This window comes from Triturus cristatus, chromosome 12 (genome assembly GCF_964204655.1).
Source record: "Triturus cristatus chromosome 12, aTriCri1.1, whole genome shotgun sequence".
NCBI classification, from domain to species: Eukaryota; Metazoa; Chordata; class Amphibia; order Caudata; family Salamandridae; genus Triturus; species Triturus cristatus.
This window is the reverse complement of record NC_140595.1, coordinates 825,958,572-825,983,006: the sequence shown is the minus strand read 5'-3', so window position 1 is coordinate 825,983,006 and position 24,435 is coordinate 825,958,572. Positions and strand designations below refer to the sequence as shown.

The 24,435-nt window shown below is 49.7% G+C and overlaps 1 protein-coding gene across 1 annotated transcript in view; it reads left to right on the top strand.

Moving 5' to 3' along the window:
• Nucleotides 1-24,435, top strand: part of NYAP1 (neuronal tyrosine phosphorylated phosphoinositide-3-kinase adaptor 1) — a 470,759-nt gene that overhangs the window by 60,413 nt on the left and 385,911 nt on the right. The window lies entirely within an intron of this gene.

Here is a 24,435-nt window from a genome sequence, read left to right as displayed (position 1 = left end):
TGTGCTTGACACGAAGCCAGCGCCCTCTGAGGTCATGCTTGTCCGTCAGACATGTCCGTGTGTCCTGTTCAGCTCTTGTGTAGCTGTGTGTGCTTGACACGAAGCCAGCGCCCTCTGAGCTCATGCCTGTCCGTCAGACATGTCCATGTGTCGCATGCATCATGACTTCATGTGAGGCATCAAAGCTCTCAGGCTCCTGTGCCTGGGGCCCGTTTAAAGGGTCCCCGCTGCATTAATATTCAGTCCACATCTCTTCCAGTGACACTTACGATTCCCCTTTCTAGAGCAGAAAGTGCTAGACAGCCGCAGACCTGTCAAAGTGCTGCCAACTCAACGACGCTCCCACCCACACCAGCACGCTTCAGCTCAGATAAGGGTAGCTTAAAAGGCGCCCTGGAGGAAAAGCATCCTCTTCGCAGGTGGCACAGCTTTGAAGCTCCTTGCCAGCTACGCATGGCTTAATTTGAGCCGGCGCTTGCAGCTGCGGTTCTTTATTTTTCCTTAATAGATTATGATCAAGAGTGAGAGACAGAAAAACACAAAAGGGGGAAAGAAAGAAGAAGTGAAAGACGGAGACACAGTGACAAAGGGAGAATCAGTAATGAAAAGGAACCCACAAGAGTGAAATAAAGAGGCAGGGGCGGCCGGGTGGTGGATTAAAGAGTCCTGAGCTGAAATCAAGACTGTCCACCCTTCCTATTCGACACCCGGCCTTCCATAGCGCCGGCCGAGGGGTTCTGAGCATAACCTTGAACCACAGCACTTCTTTTAGTTGTATAAATTAAGAGCTACAGATAAGATACGAGGTACACGAGCCTGTGTGAAGTTCAGAAAGGAAGTGACGATGCGGCTCTTCCAGAAATAAGTATGCAGAGCCAGCCTAACATCTCAGGTTCACCAAAACTGGACACTATGAAGTCGACCTAACAGTCAGCTCAAGGGCGTGCCAGGGTGGACACAAGAACGCGGCCAGTGCGCGCAGAAGCCTCCGAAACGGCCGTACTCGAGCACCACCAGGGCTGCCTGTGAACGCGCAGGCATCGGGCTGAGCTTACAAGTCTCTGGGCGCTCGCAATAAGAAGGCCTGTTCCCGCAGCCTGTACCCAGAGCAGACAGGAGCATCTCTTCTTCCCCAGACTGGACCCACAGAAACCACCATACCATGTAACCTGTACTCAGAAAGTTATAGGACACGCCTGTACCTTCAGCTGTCCACTATAAATCCTCAGAAGCAATCCCGGACCCATCTGGGGGTCTTGTGTCCAATGCATACAGAGATCTGCCCTTGTCACTAGACTGGTTCTGCAAGGCACTAGAAACCATGACTAAACTTCACACGGCTGCCATCTTGGGTGAGGTTACTATAGTCTACCCGCGCCTCCCCCTCCACCCAACCCACTAGAAGACCGGACTCAGTAAAACACTTTGAATACTGGTGGTATGACAATGTGTGGGGTGGCCTCTACTCAGCATACTGGTGGTATGACAATGTGTGGGATGGCCTCTACTCAGGATACTGGTGGTATGACAGTGTGTGGGATGGCCTCTACTCAGAATACTGGTGGTATGACAATGTGTGGGATGGCCTCTACTCAGGATACTGGTGGTATGACAATGTGTGGGATGGTCTCTACTCAGGATACTGGTGGTATGACAATGTGTGGGGTGGCCTCTACTCAGGATACTGGTGGTATGACAATGTGTGGGATGGCCTCTACTCAGGATACTGGTGGTATGACAGTGTGTGGGATGGCCTCTACTCAGAATACTGGTGGTATGACAATGTGTGGGATGGCCTCTACTCAGGATACTGGTGGTATGACAATGTGTGGGATGGTCTCTACTCAGGATACTGGTGGTATGACAATGTGTGGGGAGGCCTCTTCTCGGATACTGGTGGTATGACAATGTGTGGGACGGCCTCTACTCAGGATACTGGTGGTATGACAATGTGTGGGACGGCCTCTACTCAGGATACTGGTGGTATGACAATGTGTGGGATGGTCTCTACTCAGGATACTGGTGGTATGACAATGTGTGGGATGGTCTCTACTCAGGATACTGGTGGTATGACAATGTGTGGGACGGCCTCTACTCAGGATACCGGTGGTATGACAATGTGTGGGATGGCCTCTTCTCGGATACTGGTGGTATGACAATGTGTGGGACGGCCTCTACTCAGGATACTGGTGGTATGACAATGTGTGGGATGGTCTCTACTCAGGATACTGGTGGTATGACAATGTGTGGGATGGTCTCTACTCAGGATACTGGTGGTATGACAATGTGTGGGATGGTCTCTACTCAGGATACTGGTGGTATGACAGTGTGTGGGATGGCCTCTTCTCGGATACTGGTGGTATGACAATGTGTGGGATGGTCTCTACTCAGGATACTGGTGGTATGACAATGTGTGGGATGGCCTCTACTCAGGATACTGGTGGTATGACAGTGTGTGGGGTGGCCTCTACTCAGGATACCGGTGGTATGACAATGTGTGGGGTGGCCTCTACTCAGGATACCGGTGGTGTGACAATGTGTGGGATGGTCTCTACTCAGGATACTGGTGGTATGACAGTGTGTGGGATGGCCTCTTCTCGGATACTGGTGGTATGACAATGTGTGGGATGGCCTCTACTCAGGATACTGGTGGTATGACAGTGTGTGGGGTGGCCTCTACTCAGGATACTGGTGGTATGACAATGTGTGGGACGGCCTCTTCTCGGATACTGGTGGTATGACAATGTGTGGGACGGCCTCTACTCAGGATACTGGTGGTATGACAATGTGTGGGATGGTCTCTACTCAGGATACTGGTGGTATGACAGTGTGTGGGGTGGCCTCTACTCAGGATACTGGTGGTATGACAATGTGTGGGGTGGCCTCTACTCAGGATACTGGTGGTATGACAATGTGTGGGACGGCCTCTTCTCGGATACTGGTGGTATGACAATGTGTGGGATGGCCTCTACTCAGGATACTGGTGGTATGACAGTGTGTGGGGTGGCCTCTACTCAGGATACCGGTGGTATGACAATGTGTGGGACGGCCTCTACTCAGGATACCGGTGGTGTGACAATGTGTGGGATGGTCTCTACTCAGGATACTGGTGGTATGACAATGTGTGGGATGGTCTCTACTCAGGATACTGGTGGTATGACAGTGTGTGGGATGGCCTCTTCTCGGATACTGGTGGTATGACAATGTGTGGGATGGCCTCTACTCAGGATACTGGTGGTATGACAGTGTGTGGGGTGGCCTCTACTCAGGATACTGGTGGTATGACAATGTGTGGGGTGGCCTCTACTCAGGATACTGGTGGTATGACAATGTGTGGGACGGCCTCTTCTCGGATACTGGTGGTATGACAATGTGTGGGACGGCCTCTACTCAGGATACTGGTGGTATGACAATGTGTGGGATGGTCTCTACTCAGGATACTGGTGGTATGACAGTGTGTGGGATGGCCTCTTCTCGGATACTGGTGGTATGACAATGTGTGGGATGGCCTCTACTCAGGATACTGGTGGTATGACAGTGTGTGGGGTGGCCTCTACTCAGGATACTGGTGGTATGACAATGTGTGGGGTGGCCTCTACTCAGGATACTGGTGGTATGACAATGTGTGGGACGGCCTCTTCTCGGATACTGGTGGTATGACAATGTGTGGGACGGCCTCTACTCAGGATACTGGTGGTATGACAATGTGTGGGATGGCCTCTTCTCGGAAACTGGTGGTATGACAATGTGTGGGATGGCCTCTACTCAGGATACTGGTGGTATGACAATGTGTGGGATGGTCTCTACTCAGGATACTGGTGGTATGACAAGGTGTGGGACGGCCTCTACTCAGGATACTGGTGGTATGACAATGTGTGGGATGGCCTCTACTCAGGATACTGGTGGTATGACAATGTGTGGGATGGCCTCTACTCAGGATACTGGTGGTATGACAATGTGTGGGATGGTCTCTACTCAGGATACTGGTGGTATGACAATGTGTGGGATGGCCTCTACTCAGGATACTGGTGGTATGACAATGTGTGGGATGGCCTCTACTCAGGATACTGGTGGTATGACAATGTGTGGGATGGTCTCTACTCAGGATACTGGTGGTATGACAATGTGTGGGACGGCCTCTACTCAGGATACTGGTGGTATGACAATGTGTGGGATGGCCTCTACTCAGGATACTGGTGGTATGACAATGTGTGGGATGGTCTCTACTCAGGATACTGGTGGTATGACAATGTGTGGGACGGCCTCTACTCAGAATACTTGTGGTATGACAATGTGTGGGATGGCCTCTACTCAGGATACTGGTGGTATGACAATGTGTGGGACGGCCTCTACTCAGGATACTGGTGGTATGACAATGTGTGGGATGGCCTCTTCTCGGATACTGGTGGTATGACAATGTGTGGGATGGCCTCTACTCAGGATACTGGTGGTATGACAATGTGTGGGGTGGCCTCTACTCAGCATACTGGTGGTATGACAATGTGTGGGACGGCCTCTACTCAGAATACTTGTGGTATGACAATGTGTGGGATGGCCTCTACTCAGGATACTGGTGGTATGACAATGTGTGGGACGGCCTCTACTCAGGATACTGGTGGTATGACAATGTGTGGGATGGCCTCTACTCAGGATACTGGTGGTATGACAATGTGTGGGATGGTCTCTACTCAGGATACTGGTGGTATGACAATGTGTGGGATGGTCTCTACTCAGGATACTGGTGGTATGACAATGTGTGGGATGGCCTCTACTCAGGATACTGGTGGTATGACAGTGTGTGGGAGGGCCTCTACTCAGGATACTGGTGGTATGACAATGTGTGGGATGGTCTCTACTCAGGATACTGGTGGTATGACAATGTGTGGGACGGCCTCTACTCAGAATACTTGTGGTATGACAATGTGTGGGATGGCCTCTACTCAGGATACTGGTGGTATGACAATGTGTGGGATGGCCTCTACTCAGGATACTGGTGGTATGACAATGTGTGGGATGGTCTCTACTCAGGATACTGGTGGTATGACAATGTGTGGGACGGCCTCTTCTCGGATACTGGTGGTATGACAATGTGTGGGATGGCCTCTTCTCGGATACTGGTGGTATGACAATGTGTGGGATGGCCTCTACTCAGGATACTGGTGGTATGACAATGTGTGGGATGGTCTCTACTCAGGATACTGGTGGTATGACAATGTGTGGGATGGTCTCTACTCAGGATACTGGTGGTATGACAATGTGTGGGACGGCCTCTACTCAGGATACTGGTGGTATGACAATGTGTGGGATGGCCTCTACTCAGGATACTGGTGGTATGACAAGGTGTGGGATGGTCTCTACTCAGGATACTGGTGGTATGACAATGTGTGGGACGGCCTCTACTCAGGATACTGGTGGTATGACAATGTGTGGGATGGCCTCTACTCAGGATACTGGTGGTATGACAATGTGTGGGATGGCCTCTACTCAGGATACTGGTGGTATGACAATGTGTGGGATGCCCTCTACTCAGGATACTGGTGGTATGACAATGTGTGGGGTGGCCTCTACTCAGGATACTGGTGGTATGACAATGTGTGGGACGGCCTCTTCTCGGATACTGGTGGTATGACAATGTGTGGGACGGCCTCTACTCAGGATACTGGTGGTATGACAATGTGTGGGATGGCCTCTACTCAGAATACTGGTGGTATGACAAGGTGTGGGACGGCCTCTACTCAGGATACTGGTGGTATGACAATGTGTGGGACGGCCTCTACTCAGGATACTGGTGGTATGACAATGTGTGGGATGGCCTCTACTCAGGATACTGGTGGTATGACAATGTGTGGGATGGCCTCTACTCAGGATACTGGTGGTATGACAATGTGTGGGATGGCCTCTACTCAGGATACTGGTGGTATGACAATGTGTGGGATGCCCTCTACTCAGGATACTGGTGGTATGACAATGTGTGGGACGGCCTCTTCTCGGATACTGGTGGTATGACAATGTGTGGGACGGCCTCTACTCAGGATACTGGTGGTATGACAATGTGTGGGATGGCCTCTACTCAGGATACTGGTGGTATGACAATGTGTGGGATGCCCTCTACTCAGGATACTGGTGTTATGACAATGTGTGGGACGGCCTCTTCTCGGATACTGGTGGTATGACAATGTGTGGGACGGCCTCTACTCAGGATACTGGTGGTATGACAATGTGTGGGATGGCCTCTACTCCGGATACTGGTGGTATGACAATGTGTGGGACGGCCTCTACTCAGGATACTGGTGGTATGACAATGTGTGGGACGGCCTCTACTCAGGATACTGGTGGTATGACAATGTGTGGGACGGCCTCTACTCAGGATTCTGGTGGTATGACAATGTGTGGGGTGGCCTCTACTCAGCATACTGGTGGTATGACAATGTATGGGATGGCCTCTACTCAGGATACTGGTGGTATGACAATGTGTGGGATGCCCTCTACTCAGGATACTGGTGGTATGACAGTGTGTGGGATGGCCTCTACTCAGGATACTGGTGGTATGACAATGTGTGGGATGCCCTCTTCTCGGATACTGGTGGTATGACAATGTGTGGGATGGCCTCTACTCAGGATACTGGTGGTATGACAATGTGTGGGATGGCCTCTACTCAGGAGACTGGTGGTATGACAATGTGTGGGACGGCCTCTACTCAGGATACTGGTGGTATGACAATGTGTGGGATGCCCTCTACTCAGGATACTGGTGGTATGACAATGTGTGGGGTGGCCTCTACTCAGGATACTGGTGGTATGACAATGTGTGGGATGGCCTCTACTCAGGAGACTGGTGGTATGACAATGTGTGGGACGGCCTCTACTCAGGATACTGGTGGTATGACAATGTGTGGGATGGTCTCTACTCAGGATACTGGTGGTATGACAATGTGTGGGACGGCCTCTACTCAGGATACTGGTGGTATGACAAGGTGTGGGACGGCCTCTTCTCGGATACTGGTGGTCTGACAATGTGTGGAGTGGCCTCTACTCAGGATACCGGTGGTATGACAATGTGTGGAGTGGCCTCTACTCAGGATACCGGTGGTATGACAATGTGTGGGATGGCCTCTTCTCGGAAACTGGTGGTATGACAATGTGTGGGATGGCCTCTACTCAGGATACTGGTGGTATGACAAGGTGTGGGATGGCCTCTTCTCGGATACTGGTGGTATGACAATGTGTGGGACGGCCTCTACTCAGGATACTGGTGGTATGACAATGTGTGGGGTGGCCTCTACTCAGGATACTGGTGGTATGACAATGTGTGGGATGGCCTCTTCTCGGATACTGGTGGTATGACAATGTGTGGGACGGCCTCTACTCAGGATACTGGTGGTATGACAATGTGTGGGATGGCCTCTTCTCGGATACTGGTGGTATGACAATGTGTGGAGTGGCCTCTACTCAGGATACCGGTGGTATGACAATGTGTGGAGTGGCCTCTACTCAGGATACTGGTGGTATGACAGTGTGTGGGATGGCCTCTTCTCGGATACTGGTGTTATGACAAGGTGTGGGACGGCCTCTTCTCGGATACTGGTGGTATGACATTGTGTGGGGTGGCCTCTTCTTGGATACTGGTGGTATGACAATGTGTGGGATGGCCTCTACTCAGGATACTGGTGGTATGACAATGTGTGGGATGGTCTCTACTCAGGATACTGGTGGTATGACAGTGTGTGGGATGGCCTCTTCTCGGATACTGGTGGTATGACAATGTGTGGGATGGCCTCTACTCAGGATACTGGTGGTATGACAATGTGTGGGATGGCCTCTACTCAGGATACTGGTGGTATGACAATGTGTGGGATGGCCTCTACTCAGGATACTGGTGGTATGACAATGTGTGGGATGGCCTCTACTCAGGATACTGGTGGTATGACAATGTGTGGGATGGTCTCTACTCAGGATACTGGTGGTATGACAATGTGTGGGACGGCCTCTACTCAGGATACTGGTGGTATGACAATGTGTGGGATGGTCTCTACTCAGGATACTGGTGGTATGACAATGTGTGGGACGGCCTCTACTCAGGATACTGGTGGTATGACAATGTGTGGGATGGCCTCTACTCAGGATACTGGTGGTATGACAATGTGTGGGATGGTCTCTACTCAGGATACTGGTGGTATGACAATGTGTGGGACGGCCTCTACTCAGGATACTGGTGGTATGACAATGTGTGGGATGGTCTCTACTCAGGATACTGGTGGTATGACAATGTGTGGGATGGCCTCTACTCAGGATACTGGTGGTATGACAATGTGTGAGATGGCCTCTACTCAGGATACTGGTGGTATGACAATGTGTGGGACGGCCTCTACTCAGGATACTGGTGGTATGACAATGTGTGGGATGGTCTCTACTCAGGATACTGGTGGTATGACAATGTGTGGGACGGCCTCTACTCAGAATACTTGTGGTATGACAATGTGTGGGATGGCCTCTACTCAGGATACTGGTGGTATGACAATGTGTGGGATGGCCTCTACTCAGGATACTGGTGGTATGACAATGTGTGGGATGGTCTCTACTCAGGATACTGGTGGTATGACAATGTGTGGGACGGCCTCTACTCAGGATACTGGTGGTATGACAATGTGTGGGATGGTCTCTACTCAGGATACTGGTGGTATGACAATGTGTGGGATGGCCTCTACTCAGGATACTGGTGGTATGACAGTGTGTGGGAGGGCCTCTACTCAGGATACTGGTGGTATGACAATGTGTGGGATGGTCTCTACTCAGGATACTGGTGGTATGACAATGTGTGGGATGGTCTCTACTCAGGATACTGGTGGTATGACAATGTGTGGGATGGTCTCTACTCAGGATACTGGTGGTATGACAATGTGTGGGATGGCCTCTACTCAGGATACTGGTGGTATGACAGTGTGTGGGAGGGCCTCTACTCAGGATACTGGTGGTATGACAATGTGTGGGATGGTCTCTACTCAGGATACTGGTGGTATGACAATGTGTGGGGTGGCCTCTACTCAGGATACTGGTGGTATGACAATGTGTGGGACGGCCTCTACTCAGGAGACTGGTGGTATGACAATGTGTGGGATGGCCTCTACTCAGGATACTGGTGGTATGACAATGTGTGGGACGGCCTCTACTCAGGATACTGGTGGTATGACAATGTGTGGGACGGCCTCTACTCAGGATACTGGTGGTATGACAGTGTGTGGGAGGGCCTCTACTCAGGATACTGGTGGTATGACAATGTGTGGGATGGTCTCTACTCAGGATACTGGTGGTATGACAATGTGTGGGATGGCCTCTACTCAGGATACTGGTGGTATGACAATGTGTGGCATGGTCTCTACTCAGTATACTGGTGGTATGACAATGTGTGGGATTGCTTCTACTCAGGCCATCCCAGGGGACATTACTCCTCGCTCCCTCTAGTTACCTACAAGATCATAAGACCGCTGCCTCGAACCCCGACAACAATTACCGTAAGTGGATGGTCTGTGAGTTGGACTCACCTGCCGGTTAGTTTGGAGCACTTGACGAGTATCTACCGCCTGCGCTCTATCTCTCACAAGAGCTGGGACCGGACAGAGGCTAAGAACTCAACTCTGGTCACTCACGCTCGATCCCAAACCTCTTCCCACATAGATCTCACTGCAAATGTAACGTCCTACCAACCAGTCACTCACTCGCAGCGAGAGGGCTACTGTCCGTCGGTGCATGGTGGTACCTCACATGGGATAAGAAGCGCTCTACAGATGCACTCTTGATGGTGCAGCGTCACATCCTAGCTAAAGATGGCTAAAGAAAATGGTAAAGGCATGCATGGCAAAGGCAATGCGTGGTAAATGATGTGTGGTAAAGGCATTGCGTTGTAAAGGCGTTGCATTGTGACGTCAATGCATGGTCATTAATGCGTGGTAAAGGCATTGCGCGGTAAAGGCATTGCGCGGTAAAGGCAATGCGTGGTCAATGATGCATGGTAAAGGCATTGCATTGTAAAGGCAATGCATGGTCAGTGATGAGTGGTAAAGGCATTGCATTGTAAAGGCAATGCGTGGTCATTGATGCGTGGTAATGGCATTGCGTTGTAAAGGCAATGCATGGTCAGTGATGAGTGGTAAAGGCATTGCGTTGTAAAGGCAATGCGTGGTCATTGATGCGTGGTAATGGCATTGCGTTGTAAAGGCAATGCACGTTCATTGATGCGTGGTAAAGGCAATGCGTGGTCAATGATGCGTGGTAAAGGCAATGCGTGGTCAATGATGCGTGGTAAAGGCAATGCGTGGTCAATGATGCGTGGTAAAGGCAACGCATTGTAAAGGCAATGCATTGTCAATGATGCGTGGTAAAGGCAACGCATTGTAAAGGCAATGCATTGTCAATGATGCGTGGTAAAGGCAATGCGTGGTCAATGATGCGTGGTAAGGGCATTGCGTAGTAAAGGGAATGCGTGGTCATTGATACGTGGTAAAGGCAATGCGTGGTCAATGATGCGTGGTAAAGGCATCACATTGTAAAGGCAATGCATGGTCAATGATGCGTGTTAAAGGCAATGCGTGGCCAATGATGCGTGGTAAGGGCATTGCATAGTAACGCCTTCCTTGTAAAGGTAGTTTAACATAAAGAACAGCCTTAGAAGCAATGAGCACAGACCGAGCTTCTGCTCCCCTGGGGCATCCTTCGGTGCCCGCGCCATCCACATAGCTCACCACCAAGATATTTAGGAGATGAGTCTCGTTTCACTGTCACATTAACCACTGTAGAGATCAGGAAACGGCACTGAGAAATGTCTACTAGCAAAACACAAGACAACCGAACACAACTAGTCAAGAAATGTAAGAAGCGCATGACAAGAAGGTGATTCGATGCTAAAACCGTACCCTAAGATGACATTGGGGTGTCCTCCTTTCGCCAGAAGGAGCACTAGTCAGTTGTTCAAATTTAGACATTATGAAATGGTCCGGAACTTGAATCTCTCATAATTCTATTTTTAATAGCAGTTTGCTTTAAGAGTCATGTAGGAATAATTCAGACAACTCTAAAATACACTGAAAGTGATTTTGTCTTCTAGTTCCTGTTTTAAGTTTACAAGTCAGAGAAGGAAAATACTAACTTTTTCGAATCGTACCACTTTTTTTTTTACTGCCCTTATAATCAAAATAGAGCTGTGTTGGTAAAATATTGGGCTGGCGGAAACTCTAAGCCATATGTCATGCAAATGAAGTGTATTGGTTTCCCTATGTTTACATATTATTCTTTTGGCTACTAACAATGCCAATTAAATACAAGTAATGCAACATCTGTTACTGCATCTAGAAACCACATAAGTGTGATGAGAGCGATATACCCAAGTAGTATAGTATGTTGTCTATAATGGTCATTACCGAGGACGCCCCAAGAAAAAGAATGCTTCAGAGCTTGGGCTCTCGCCAAGAGCGCCTTCCATTAATTACCACACATGCTATACTTTTACACACCCCTCAAAACAAGGGCCTTAATGCTAGAATTAGCACTTTGGTCTTTGGCATGTAGGGTCTAACCTGACCTGCAAAGAACCAACAATTTGGGAATACACACTGATCCTGGAGTAGTGACAATGTACTCAATCGATCTCCTGGCGTCTAGGATCTAACCCAACCTTGACAGAACCAACCAGTTTGGGAATACACACTGATCCAGGAGTAGTGACAATGTACTCAATCGTTCTCCCGGTGTCTAAGGTCTAACCAGACCTGGACAGGACCAACCAGTTTGGGAATACACACTGATCCAGGAGTAGTGACAATGTACTCTATCGATCTCCCGGTGTCTAAGGTCTAACCAGACCTGGACAGGACCAACCAGTTTGGGAATACACACTGATCCAGGAGTAGTGACAAACAATGTACTCTATCGATCTCCCGGTGTCTAAGGTCAAACCAGACCTGGACAGAACCAACCAGTTTGGGAATACACACTGATCCAGGAGTATTGACAAACAATGTACTCTATCGATCTCCCAGTGTCTAAGGTCTAACCAGACCTGGACAGGACCAACCAGTTTGGGAATACACACTGATCCAGGAATAGTGACAATGTACTCAATCGTTCTCCCGGTGTGTAGGGTCTAACCTGACCTGGACAGGACCAACCAGTTCTGGCATATACACGGAGTAATTAAAATGACCTCTATCAAACTTCCAGCGTGTAGGGTCTACCAGAGCTGGACTGAACCAACCAGTTTGTGAATACACACTCATCCTGGAGAATGTACTCAATCGATCTCCTGGCACAATTTTGGTACATTCCAATCGGCGTTGTCTAAATAGCGATTTCTTAAAATTCACTATTTAGGAAATACAAAATGGAAGTTTCGTACATTTGACTCTGCTGTCCTGGATTCCCATCAGCCTCACCTCACAGTCACCGCTACTCCCAGACTATGACCTCAGTCTCTGTGGGCGCAGCTGCACTGCCCTACTTCCCCTGGCTATAGAGCTACCGCAGGAGGGCGCTTTCTCACATGGATGGCGAATGCCTGCTTCCCTCCGTCCTCCATGAGCAGCGTCACACACACTTCACCCTCCCACATGCTTACCATAGACTTCAGTGCGGAAACCTGCCCTGCCAGCTGTCTTCACGCCCAGGGGATTCAGTGCGATGTACGCATGTCTATATGTACTGTGAGAATTTGCATTATTATTAGGGGTAGGTGACTACTTTCCTCAAGGCATAATCACAACCCTTGTCGGGGTGACCCCTCCAAGCCGCTAAATGAGCCTGAGCTCGCCCCCTGGTGGCGGTGCCGCAGAGCGGAACGCTGTACTTAGGGCGACATATGAAGTATGGATGCCTCCTCGAAACAGCAATGAAGTCAAAATGCAAAACAGTAAAAATCCAAACAGAATTGGAAAAATAGAGTAAAATGTAATAAGCAAAATGACACAAAAATGACAAGAATCTTGACAATGAATTTTAAAGTTTTAATTTAAAGACCACCAAGAAATGCTGAGCACCAATGAGGGTCTGTGGTCGCGGTAGATTGGAACCTAGGCACAATTTGAGGTCGACGGCGCTAGAGCGCAGATCAGATACGATACGCCAACCAGCTTCATCCCGGGCAAAGATTTTGCCTTCTGACTTTTAAGTCCAATTCCCACGTGGGAGTGCACGTCTGAAGACCCTCAGAGGAGGCCCTCTGACACTCATGGGGGTCAGGCAGAGGCCACAGCAGGGTGCTGCCCAGGTCCTGTTGCCACTGGTCAGCTGGGCTCTTATAGCTTGATGTCTTCATGGAGTCACACAAGAGGTCAGACAACTGACCCTTGGAGCCCACTTTTTTGTCCTGGGTACAACGGCGATCAGGTTTAGTCCTTCAGGGCTCCTTTCAGCTCACAGACAGCGGGTCCAGTCCTATTCTGATCTCCCACAGGTCAGGTCCAGAAAGTGTTCAGGAGCGCATGCCTGGGGATGCCACATTTAAGCCTGGCACGAACTAGTGGGTGGGCTGACTCCTGGCCTCTCCCTAAAGTTCCCCTGAGTTTGAGTTTAAAAATTCTTATATAGCGCTCTTACACCAGCGGTTTCATGGCGCTGTAACTGGCAGATCTCCTCAATAGGCAAGGAAGGGAGGTCGGGTAACAGAGGATTAAATGAAAATTTTGCTGAAGAAGTAGGCTTTAAGTTTCTTTCGAAACTGGGAATATGGGGTTAGGGATCTGAGATCAAGGGGTAATGAGTTCCAAAGGGTTGGGGCAAGGGTCGCAAATTTTGAGCCCCCCCACTTTTTCCGGCGAAACCGGGGAACTATCAGGAGGGATTGGGAAGAAGATCGGAGCTCCCTAGTTGGCAAGTAGGGGATAATCTCCGAAGAAATGAATGCAGGGGCCGTACCCAATCGAGCCTGGTAAGTGATAGATGCAAGCTTGAATTGGATACGTTCCCGAACCGGAAGCCAATGTAAAAGTTTCAGAAGGGGGGTGACATGTGAGGGTTTAGGAAGGTTAAAGGAAGGTTAAAGACCAGCCGAGCCGCCTGGTTTTGGATCATCTGCAACCGCCTGAGACTATATGCAGGTATACCTGCATATAGGGCGTTGCCATAATCCAGGCGGGAGATGACCATCGCAAGGACGATCAACTTCAAGGCCTCAAAGGTGAAAAATCGAGAGACCCTGCGGATGGTGCGAAGAGACAGAAAAGAGGAAGAAACCACAAAACTAACCTGGGAGTGAAGGGTAAGGTGAGAGTTGAGTTTAATACCAAGGGTTTTGACCGAAGTAGAGGGGACCGGAGAGGGACCAAGGGAAGGGGGCCAAAAGAGTGAAGACCAGGGACTGGAACAACCACCCGTCAACACCAACTCGGTCTTATCAGGGTTGAGTTTCAGGTGGTTGAAATCCATCCAGTCCCTGATAAAAATCATAATGGACTGGAAATTAGAGATAGAGGCAGAAGAAGAGGACAGATTAAAGACAAGTTGGAGGTCATCCGCATAGTTGTATACGGAGACCTCCATTTGTTGTAAAGAAAAAATGAGAGGAGAAATGTAAAGATTAAACAGAAGAGGTGAAAGGGAGGAGCCTTGGGGGACCCCGCCAAGAACTTTCCGAAAGTCCGCAGTGAAGTCACCCAGGCGAACTGCCTGGGTGCGGTCCCTCAGGAAGGAGGACAACCAAACCAGGGCCGTACCCCCGATCCCCGCCGCCGCGACACGGGAAAGTAAGATGGTATGATCCACCGTGTCGAAGGCGGCAGAGAGATCGAGGAGGACCAGTGCCTGGAATTGATTGGTGTCCCTCCCCTCCCTGAGGTTATCAAGGACCGAAAGAACTACGGACTCCGTAGAGTGTGCGGGGCGAAAACCAGCCTGGCGGGCAGCCAATACCCCATTTTCTTCCACAAAGGTGCTCAGAGACCTGGTGACATGGCGCTCGAGCACCTTAGCCAAAAATGGTAGGAGAGAAATGGGGCGAAAGTTGGCTGGGATCGAGGGGTCTGCGCCAGGTTTTTTTAAAATGGGTAAAATGATAGCTGATTTCAAGGGGTTGGGAACAACCCCCTGAGAGAGTGAACTGTTTAGTAAGTGAAGGGGAGGATCAGGGCAAGAAATGTAAATGTGACGAAGTATTTGAGCGGGACAGGTGTCAAGAGGAGAGCCAGATTTTACAAGGGGGATTAAGGATGTGAAGGATTCCTTGGTCAGAAGAGGGAGAGAGTTTAATTGTCCTTGGGAAGGAGGGCACTGGGGATCAACAAAAGACGGGGAAGGTGCAGGGATATTAGCTTTAATGGCAGCAATTTTATCAATGAAAAAGCTGTTCAGAGAGTGACAAAGGGCAAGGGAAGGAGAGGGCTTAAGAGAGGTACGATCTGAAAAGGCTAGGTTCTGAACAATCGAGAAAATTTCCCTAGATTGGTTCTCGGCTGTGAGGATCTTGGAGGAGAAATAGGCCGTTTTAGCGGCCAAGATGGCATTCTTATATTGAGCTAAAAGGGTGGTAAAATCAGCTCTTAAGATGGGACAATAGTTTCTCCTCCAGGCCCTCTCAGCACGGCGTACCGATAATTTGATGGTTTTCAAGTCATCGGTAAACCACAGGTTGGCATCTTTCTCTCGCTTGGAAGTCAGACGTTTCAAGGGGGCAATGGACTCACTGGCTGAGGAGAGCCATTGTTCAATGCTATTAACCTGAGCCGAGGTGGAAAGCCCGTGTAAGACGGGATAGGAAGCACTTAAAAGAGCTGATAAGTTCGCCGGGTCAACTCTACTCCACGAGCGGACCCAGACATTATTAGGAAGGGGGGCCCTAACTGGAGAACTGATAGGGAGAACAAAAGAAATCAGGTGATGATCAGACCAAGTGCAAGGAGAGATAAGAAGGGAGTCGACAGGGCAGTTCAAGGACCAAATCTGGTCCAAGATATGCCCCTTGACGTGAGTTGGGGAAGATACGTGAGAAACAAAATTAAGAGATAAAAGTGTGTCTGAAAACTCTCTAGAAGATGAACACTCTGCTGGGTCGGAGGGCCAGAAATTAAAATCACCCAGTAATAACACTGAAGAGTTATTGACAGAGAGGGTGGCTAACACCTCCTGGAAATCAGAGAGAAATCGTAGAGGCGACTGGGGAGGTCGATAAATGAGAAGACAGGTGAGAGGGGGGGATGTGGACGTGGTTCGAATAGCAAGATACTCTGTGGTGGCAATCTCGGGGAGAGAGAGCAGTTGAAATGGAAGATCAGAACGGGCAATGACCGCGACGCCACCCCCCGTTCTGCCGGATGAACGATCGGCCCGAAGTGCATAGTAGGGGGCGGGCAATGTAGCTAGCAAGGTGGGTAGGGAGTCATCACAGAACCATGTCTCGGTTAAAAGGAGAAGATCTGGTGCATGATGATCTAACAACACTGATAGTTCATGTGAGTGAGCCACCGCCGATCTGGTATTCAGATAATACGCCTTAAGGGTCTTAACTGGGGCAGTATTGACGGCTTCTGTGGAAGGGGGGACCGGGATAGGAGAAGTGAATGAACAGGAACAGTGAGAAGGAGGGGATAAATCTAGCTGGGATATCCGTGAGTGTGTGGAGGCAGATAGAACCCACGGACCCTGTAGCCTGTGAAGCTGGGAAGGAGTGTAAGAAATGATTTGGGCAGGGTATTGTGCCCCTGGCCCCGGTCGGCCGCGGACGGGCGCAGACGGGCTTAACTTAGGCGCAACTTCGGCGCGCCTTCGTCGCGCCCGCTGCGCCCGCCCGCTGCGCCGTCGGTGAGGGGAAGTGATTGTATAGGGACACATGTGGGGGGAGTTTTGAGTGGGGCGTGGCAGGGGGTGGAGGAGCCAGAGTAGTGCACGCCCAGCCCAGACCCGCCCAAGGTGTACTGGCCGCCCGTCCCACTCCCCACGCGAGGCAAGGAGGGGGCGATCAGCGGAGGCGGTCTGGCTGTCTGGGTCGTGAAAGCAGGCGAAGGGGCAGCCAGGAAGTTGCTGGCGCTGGTTCCTGAGCGCTGAGCAAAATGCGCAGGTAGGCACAAGTCAATTAAAACAAGACGTCAGGGAAGTAAAAGAAACACCGTTGCTCCCGGCGAAGCCTCGGGAGATCTGCAATCACTGCAGGTAGCCCACTGTCAGCCTTTTGAGCCGTTAGCCAGGGGGAGAGGAGCCAGAGTAGTGCAAGCCCAGCCCAGACCCGCCCAAGGTGTACTGGCCGCCCGTCCCACTCCCCACGCGAGGCAAGGAGGGGGCGATCAGCGGAGGCGGTCTGGCTGTCTGGGTCGTGAAAGCAGGCGAAGGGGCAGCCAGGAAGTTGCTGGCGCTGGTTCCTGAGCGCTGAGCAAAATGCGCAGGTAGGCACAAGTCAATTAAAACAAGACGTCAGGGAAGTAAAAGAAACACCGTTGCTCCCGGCGAAGCCTCGGGAGATCTGCAATCACTGCAGGTAGCCCACTGTCAGCCTTTTGAGCCGTTAGCCAGGGGGGGAGGAGCCAGAGTAGTGCACGCCCAGCCCAGACCCGCCCAAGGTGTACTGGCCGCCCGTCCCACTCCCCACGCGAGGCAAGGAGGGGGCGATCAGCGGAGGCGGTCTGGCTGTCTGGGTCGTGAAAGCAGGCGAAGGGGCAGCCAGGAAGTTGCTGGCGCTGGTTCCTGAGCGCTGAGCAAAATGCGCAGGTAGGCACAAGTCAATTAAAACAAGACGTCAGGGAAGTAAAAGAAACACCGTTGCTCCCGGCGAAGCCTCGGGAGATCTGCAATCACTGCAGGTAGCCCACTGTCAGCCTTTTGAGCCGTTAGCCAGGGGGGGAGGAGCCAGAGTAGTGCATGCCCAGCCCAGACCCGCCCAAGGTGTACTGGCCGCCCGTCCCACTCCCCACGCGAGGCAAGGAGGGGGCGATCAGCGGAGGCGGTCTGGCTGTCTGGGTCGTGAAAGCAGGCGAAGGGGCAGCCAGGAAGTTGCTGGCGCTGGTTCCTGAGCGCTGAGCAAAATGCGCAGGTAGGCACAAGTCAATTAAAACAAGACGTCAGGGAAGTAAAAGAAACACCGTTGCTCCCGGCGAAGCCTCGGGAGATCTGCAATCACTGCAGGTAGCCCACTGTCAGCCTTTTGAGCCGTTAGCCAGGGGGGGAGGAGCCAGAGTAGTGCACGCCCAGCCCAGACCCGCCCAAGGTGTACTGGCCGCCCGTCCCACTCCCCACGCGAGGCAAGGAGGGGGCGATCAGCGGAGGCGGTCTGGCTGTCTGGGTCGTGAAAGCAGGCGAAGGGGCAGCCAGGAAGTTGCTGGCGCTGGTTCCTGAGCGCTGAGCAAAATGCGCAGGTAGGCACAAGTCAATTAAAACAAGACGTCAGGGAAGTAAAAGAAACACCGTTGCTCCCGGCGAAGCCTCTGGAGATCCCCTGGCCAACCATATCCACTTTTTCAGTAGTTCCTGTCCGCCTTACTGCAACTGGGCCCAAAATACTTTGAGTCAAGGCATTTTCAAGACAGCAAAAGTCGTCAGCAATGCTAAACTTGGGCTCGAGGACTGGGAGTGGGTGTGGGGGCGTGTACTATGGTAATTCTAGTGTCCCTCTACATCTAACACTAAAATCCAGTTTGAAGCAGGTGCTTTACCTACAACAAACAGTGGATACACACAAATTGTCTTGGCATCCTGTTCTCTCCATTTCAAGTCCCCAAATGTTATAGGTGAACTGAGCAGGCCTGTCAAGTAGGACTTAATTGGACACTGTAGTTTAAAAAAGGACACACAAGCCCTCATGCTGCATATTCTGTGGAGTTCAGAGGAGACGTCTCTACCCATTTGGGTCAGCCTAATGCTTGCTTCTGGGAGGCATTCCACACATTTTCCACACGTATTCAAAGCTAATCAGTGACTTGAAGAAGCTGAAGAGCAAATGCAAATTAGCCTTCAGGAACTTTAGGAAGGGAAAAGTTAACTTTATGAAAGGTTACTTTTCATTATTATGCATTAAAAATACAACCTCACCTCTGAATTGGATTTTTAATAGCTATTAAAAATAGGTGTTTAATTATTTTTCTAGCTGGTCGCATTCCCGAGATACAATATTAGTATTTTAATCTGCACTCCTTTTTTCTACATAGGACACCTAGGACTGCCACAGTGAAAATAGCTGTTTGAGGCTTGTCTCCCTAGGCTCATTTTAATATGAATTGTCTGCATGTCCCACTGTTGAATAAGATGCAGCCTATCATGTGGGCTACAATAGGGGCCAATTACTAACATTTAAAAGGGAGGTTTTCTCCTGTCAAAAAATTTCATTTTGACAGGTCAGGCTGCAGGATTAGAACTGACAGGCTGCAATGGTAGGCCTGAATCATGTTTGCACTGCCACTGTAGTAGATGGCACAGTAGGCGCTGAGTCCGCTAATGTAATTTAACGTGTAGGCCCCTGTTACACCCTGTATATGGTATACTTGGGACTTAAAGGTAAGTTAAATATACCAATTAGGAATATGCCAATTCAACCATGTTTAAAGGGGATAACAGGCCCTTTCCTACTGGTTAGTAAGAGTAAAGTGCTGCAAAAATATAGTGTCCTACAAGGTGACAAATGCAGGGGGGCAATGCAGAAAAGGCAGATTTCTTATAGTATGTATGTATATGGTATTTCTATAATGCAAAGCTAGCTAAAAGGCGGCAAAGAACAGTGGCTGGCCAAAGACAAGAATAGCGCCAGCAAGTAAAAGGAGAGAAAGCTAGTTTTTAGATGGTTTATTCATTGTGGTGTAGTGCTGTTTAAAAAGGCGAGTCTTGAACTCTTTCCTATCCTGGAGCAGCGTTGGGGCGGTACTGATGGATACAGGGGTGTTGTTTCAGATCTTGGGTGCATAGATGGAAAAGGGCTGTTGTCTGATGTTTTCTTTTTTACGCTTCTGGGTCTGCTGTCTGATGGTGTCCTCCTGGCCATGTATGTGCTGCAGAGAACCGCCAGAGATGGGGAACTTGTCTACAAGACAAGTGCGGGTGCTGGTTAGGGATGGCTTTGTAAAAACAGGACCGGGCAATCTGATCATATTTTAGTTCCATAAACTGTTGACTCTCATAGCAGCCTCTATAGGATGAGTGGTGTGCTTTCACTATCCCATGCTTACGTGTGCATGTCAGGGTGCTAATGCAGGCTCCTGCCGCCCTTGCGGTGCAGAGGGTCTCAAAGTGCAGACCGCTACCACCCTCAAACCTAAAGTCTATACATTTCTGTAGGGTATGAGAGTTCTCAGGGGCCCTCCCCCACATTTTGAAGGGTGGACCCATCTTTTTACATTATGCCACCGATGTATGCCACTTAAAGATTGCCGATTCCTTTTTTGAGGTCCATATCAGAAGTAAACAATGGACCATCATTTATTTGTGATGATTTGGGTAGCTTGCAGAGTCTATGCACATAAACATTATCAGTGGTTGTTTGAAAAGGGATTAAGTAGGACTTGGATAATGTGTTCAGGTAGACAAAGCATTTGAGCGACCACGGTGATCGCAGACTTTTGACTGCTGTTTCACTATTTTTATTGGAAGAGATAACTTTTAAATTTCTTTCTGAAATGTGCGTGTTGGGGTTGCTTGGAGCGCGAGGCATGTAGTACTTGGAATGTCATTGTTCTGGTTTGAAGGCCCATGTGTAGACACACTAGAGTGAGGCTTTGGGTGGGAGGGCGCACCATAAACTCTGTATATTGGTTCCACTTGGATCTATGGAGGGAGGGCAGGCCATAAACTGGGCATTGGATTCTGCTTGGACGTAAGGTGGAAGAGTATGCCATAGGCCAGGCATTGGTCCTTCGTGGATGTAATGTGGAAGGGAATGCTGTAGAGTGGGCACTGGATTCTGCTTGGATGTAAGGTGGAATGGAATGCTGTAGAGTGGGCACTGGATTCTGCTTGGATGTAAGGTGGAATGGAATGCTGTGGACTAGACTATAGAATCTGTTTAAATGTAAAGTGTAAGGGCATGCCATAGGCTGGGCACTGGATTCCGTTTGGATGTAAGAAGATGGACTTTGCTTGGATGTAAGATGAAAGGGCATGACATAGGCTGGGCCTTGGATTCCGTTTGGATGTAAGATGATGGACTTCGCTTGGATGTAAGGTGAAAGCGCATGCCATAGGCCGGGCATTGGATTCAGTTTGGATATAAGATGATGGACTTCGCTTGGATGTAAGGTGAAAGGGCATGCCATAGGCCGGGCATTGGATTCAGTTTGGATATAAGATGATGGACTTCGCTTGGATGTAAGGTGAAAGGGCATGCCATAGGCCGGGCATTGGATTCCGTTTGGATGTAAGATGATGGCTTTCGCTTGGATGTAAGGTGAAAGGGCATGCCATAGGCCGGGCATTGGATTCCGTTTGGATGTAAGATGATGGACTTTGCTTGGATGTAAGATGAAAGGGCATGACATAGGCCGGGCATTGGATTCCGTTTGGATGTAAGATGATGGACTTCGCTTGGATGTAAGGTGAAAGGGCATGCCATAGACTGGGCATTGGATTCCGTTTGGATGTAAGATGATGGACTTTGCTTGGATGCAAGGTGAAAGGGCATGCCATAGACTGGGCCTTGGAGTCTGCTTGGCTGTAAGGTGGATGGGCAGGCCGTAAACTGGGCATTGGGTTCCCTTTGAATGTAAGGTGAAAGGGCATGCCATAGGCTGGGCATTGGTTTCGCTTGGATGTAAGGTGAAAGGGCATGCCATAGGCCGGGCATTGGATTCAGTTTGGATATAAGATGATGGACTTCGCTTGGATGTAAGGTGAAAGGGCATGCCAATGGCCGGGCATTGGATTCAGTTTGGATGTAAGATGATGGCTTTCGCTTGGATGTAAGGTGAAAGGGCATGCCATAGGCTGGGCATTGGTTTCGCTTGGATGTAAGATGGAAGGGTATATTATTTGAGAGTTTTAAATAGCGCTCGCTAGACCCAAGGGCATCAGGGCGCTTTACAAGACTTGTGAACAGAGACCATCGCATTACTATAAGGATTCAAGGAGGACATAGTTTATCCAGAGGTAATAAAAATCAATGCAACATTATATATGTATATCAAAAAATACAACATTATCCATCGGTGGCATTAGTGACAGCTTAAACTCTGAATTGGGTCAAGCGACTGTATCGAATGATCCTGTCAGTGTGGGGATCTCAGGGGAGCGGGTTGAAGTATTTGTTCAGCAGTAGTGATTTGAGGTTCTGTTTGAATAAAGTATAGGAGGGACTACATCGTAGATTTGTAGGAAGTGAGTGCCAGATCCTTGGTGCGCTACCAGAGAGAGAACGTTTCTGGGATGGCGTTTTTCAGTTTCGGAGGGATGAGGAGTGAGCTGGAGATGCTTAGGGCCCGAGTTCTACCCGCTCCTGATAGCTTGTTTTCCAAATATCTATCTTTCTATCTATCTTTCTATCTATCTATCTATCTATCTATCTATCTATCTATCTATCTATCTATCTATCTATCTATCTATCTATCTATCTACCTCATTCCAAAGTTTTATCTATCATTACTTCTCTTTTTCTACCTGTCTCACTGTATCGTTCTTTCTGGCCGCCTCGCTATTCTCTTTCTTGCCTCATGTGTCTCTTCCCTCACCTATCACTCCACCATACCTCTCTTCTCCCTCTACCTCACCCCTTGCTCTGACATTCTCTGTTCCTCATTGTCCTCAGTATTTTCCTTACTCTGCAGAGGCGCAGATCACTAGACAGGTTCTTAATGAAACTTGATGGGGCCCCCTGCAAGGTACATGGAGGGGCCCCTGCTCTGGATTTAATCCGGAGCTCCCAGGCCAGAGTACTGTGCTGAGGGGCCCCGTGCAGCTCAGGGGCCCCATACACCGTGGGGGATGCGAGGGCCTGTGTTTCGCCACTGTCACTAGACAGAGAAGGAGAAGAGGAACAAGCCAGGAGAAGAGAATTAACCAACATTTTATTAGATTTCACACAATGTATAACAGTTAAAATCCTCAGAGAAGTGCTGTGATTTCCACTGTTGCAGCAAGAGGGCCAGCGATGAAGAGGGGCGTCATTGTGATTAAAAGTATTCAGGAATAAAGGCCGCAATTTAAAGCACTCTGTGCATATGTTTTAATATTATGCATGGGTTCACCAAACATTGACCAAACCGTGCGTACTGTGTGTAGGAAATTGTGTTACTGGTTGAGGAAGTTCAAACCCTACTCAAGCAGCAACCACAAACTCTGTCAGGGTGAAACAAGCAAACCCAAATTATTCTGTGCTCAACCCTCTGGTAGCTTGGCATAGAAAGAGTCAGACTTAACTTAGAGGCAATGTGTAAAGTATTTATACAGCACTTCAAACAGTAATAAAGTAAAAGCACAACACAAGAAAAATCCCACAACAGTTTAGAAAAATAGAGTAAAATGTAAAAAATGATTTGATAGCAAAACAACAAAAATCCAATCAGTAGAACCAAAGATATGTAATTTCAAAGTTGTAAGTAGCAATAGTGTCTAAAAGCACAAAGCGCCACCTATAGGTATGTGGTCGTCTAGGACCAGGACAAAGTCACAAGTCGGGTCAACCGTGATGGAGCACAGGCCGGGCACAGGGACCAAGTTTGGGCCCGCTGAACAAAGATCCTGAAATCCTGGTTGTGGAGCGTTGCGAGATCCCGCGTCCAGGATGCATCGCACAGCAGCAGTTCCAAGGAAGCTGAGGGGCTGCGATGCGGAAGACTGCATCACGAGGACACTGTTGACGAGGGGCCGCAACGCAAAGTCCTGTGTGGAAGACGTCTCATGCACCGGCAATCCGAAGAAGCTGCAGGGCTAGTCCTACGTTATGTTATGTGATTTGTAAAGCGCATGGCTGCCTCAGCATCCCAAGTTCCAGCATCGGAGATGCGTCGCGCTGGGTGGTTCTGAAGCAGAGCTACGCGGAGAGGCTTTGTGCTGCATCGGTTCTGCCCACAAAACCACAGCTGGGCTGGCAGGTCGCCTTCAGCCCCACTTCCAAGGTCCAGTACTGGGGTGGCACCACTTGGGGGGTATGGCTCACCGCAGACAGAGTCCAGGTGCGGGGTTCAAGATAGATGGAGCCTTTTCAGTCCCTGAGGCACTGATCAGGAGGCCAGCCAACTAGCCTGTGGAGTAACTTTGGTGGTCCTGGGTTCAAGATGCAGGTCCAGTTCTTCTCACTCAGGCAGCAAGGTAGCTGGGCAGCAGGGCAACAGGGCACTAGAGTAGCAGTATTTCTTTCAGAGCAGCACAGCCGTCTTTCTGAAGCTTCCACAGGTCCAGAGTTGTACTGAAGAGTTGGGTGTGATTGTCCATTATTTATACCTGGTCCCCACTTTGAAGTAGAAGGTTCTGTAATGGCTGCCACCCCCAGTGCTGCTTGGAACTTTCTGCCTCTCTGCCCTGGCTTCAGCTTGTCTATGGTCACAAAAGACCAGT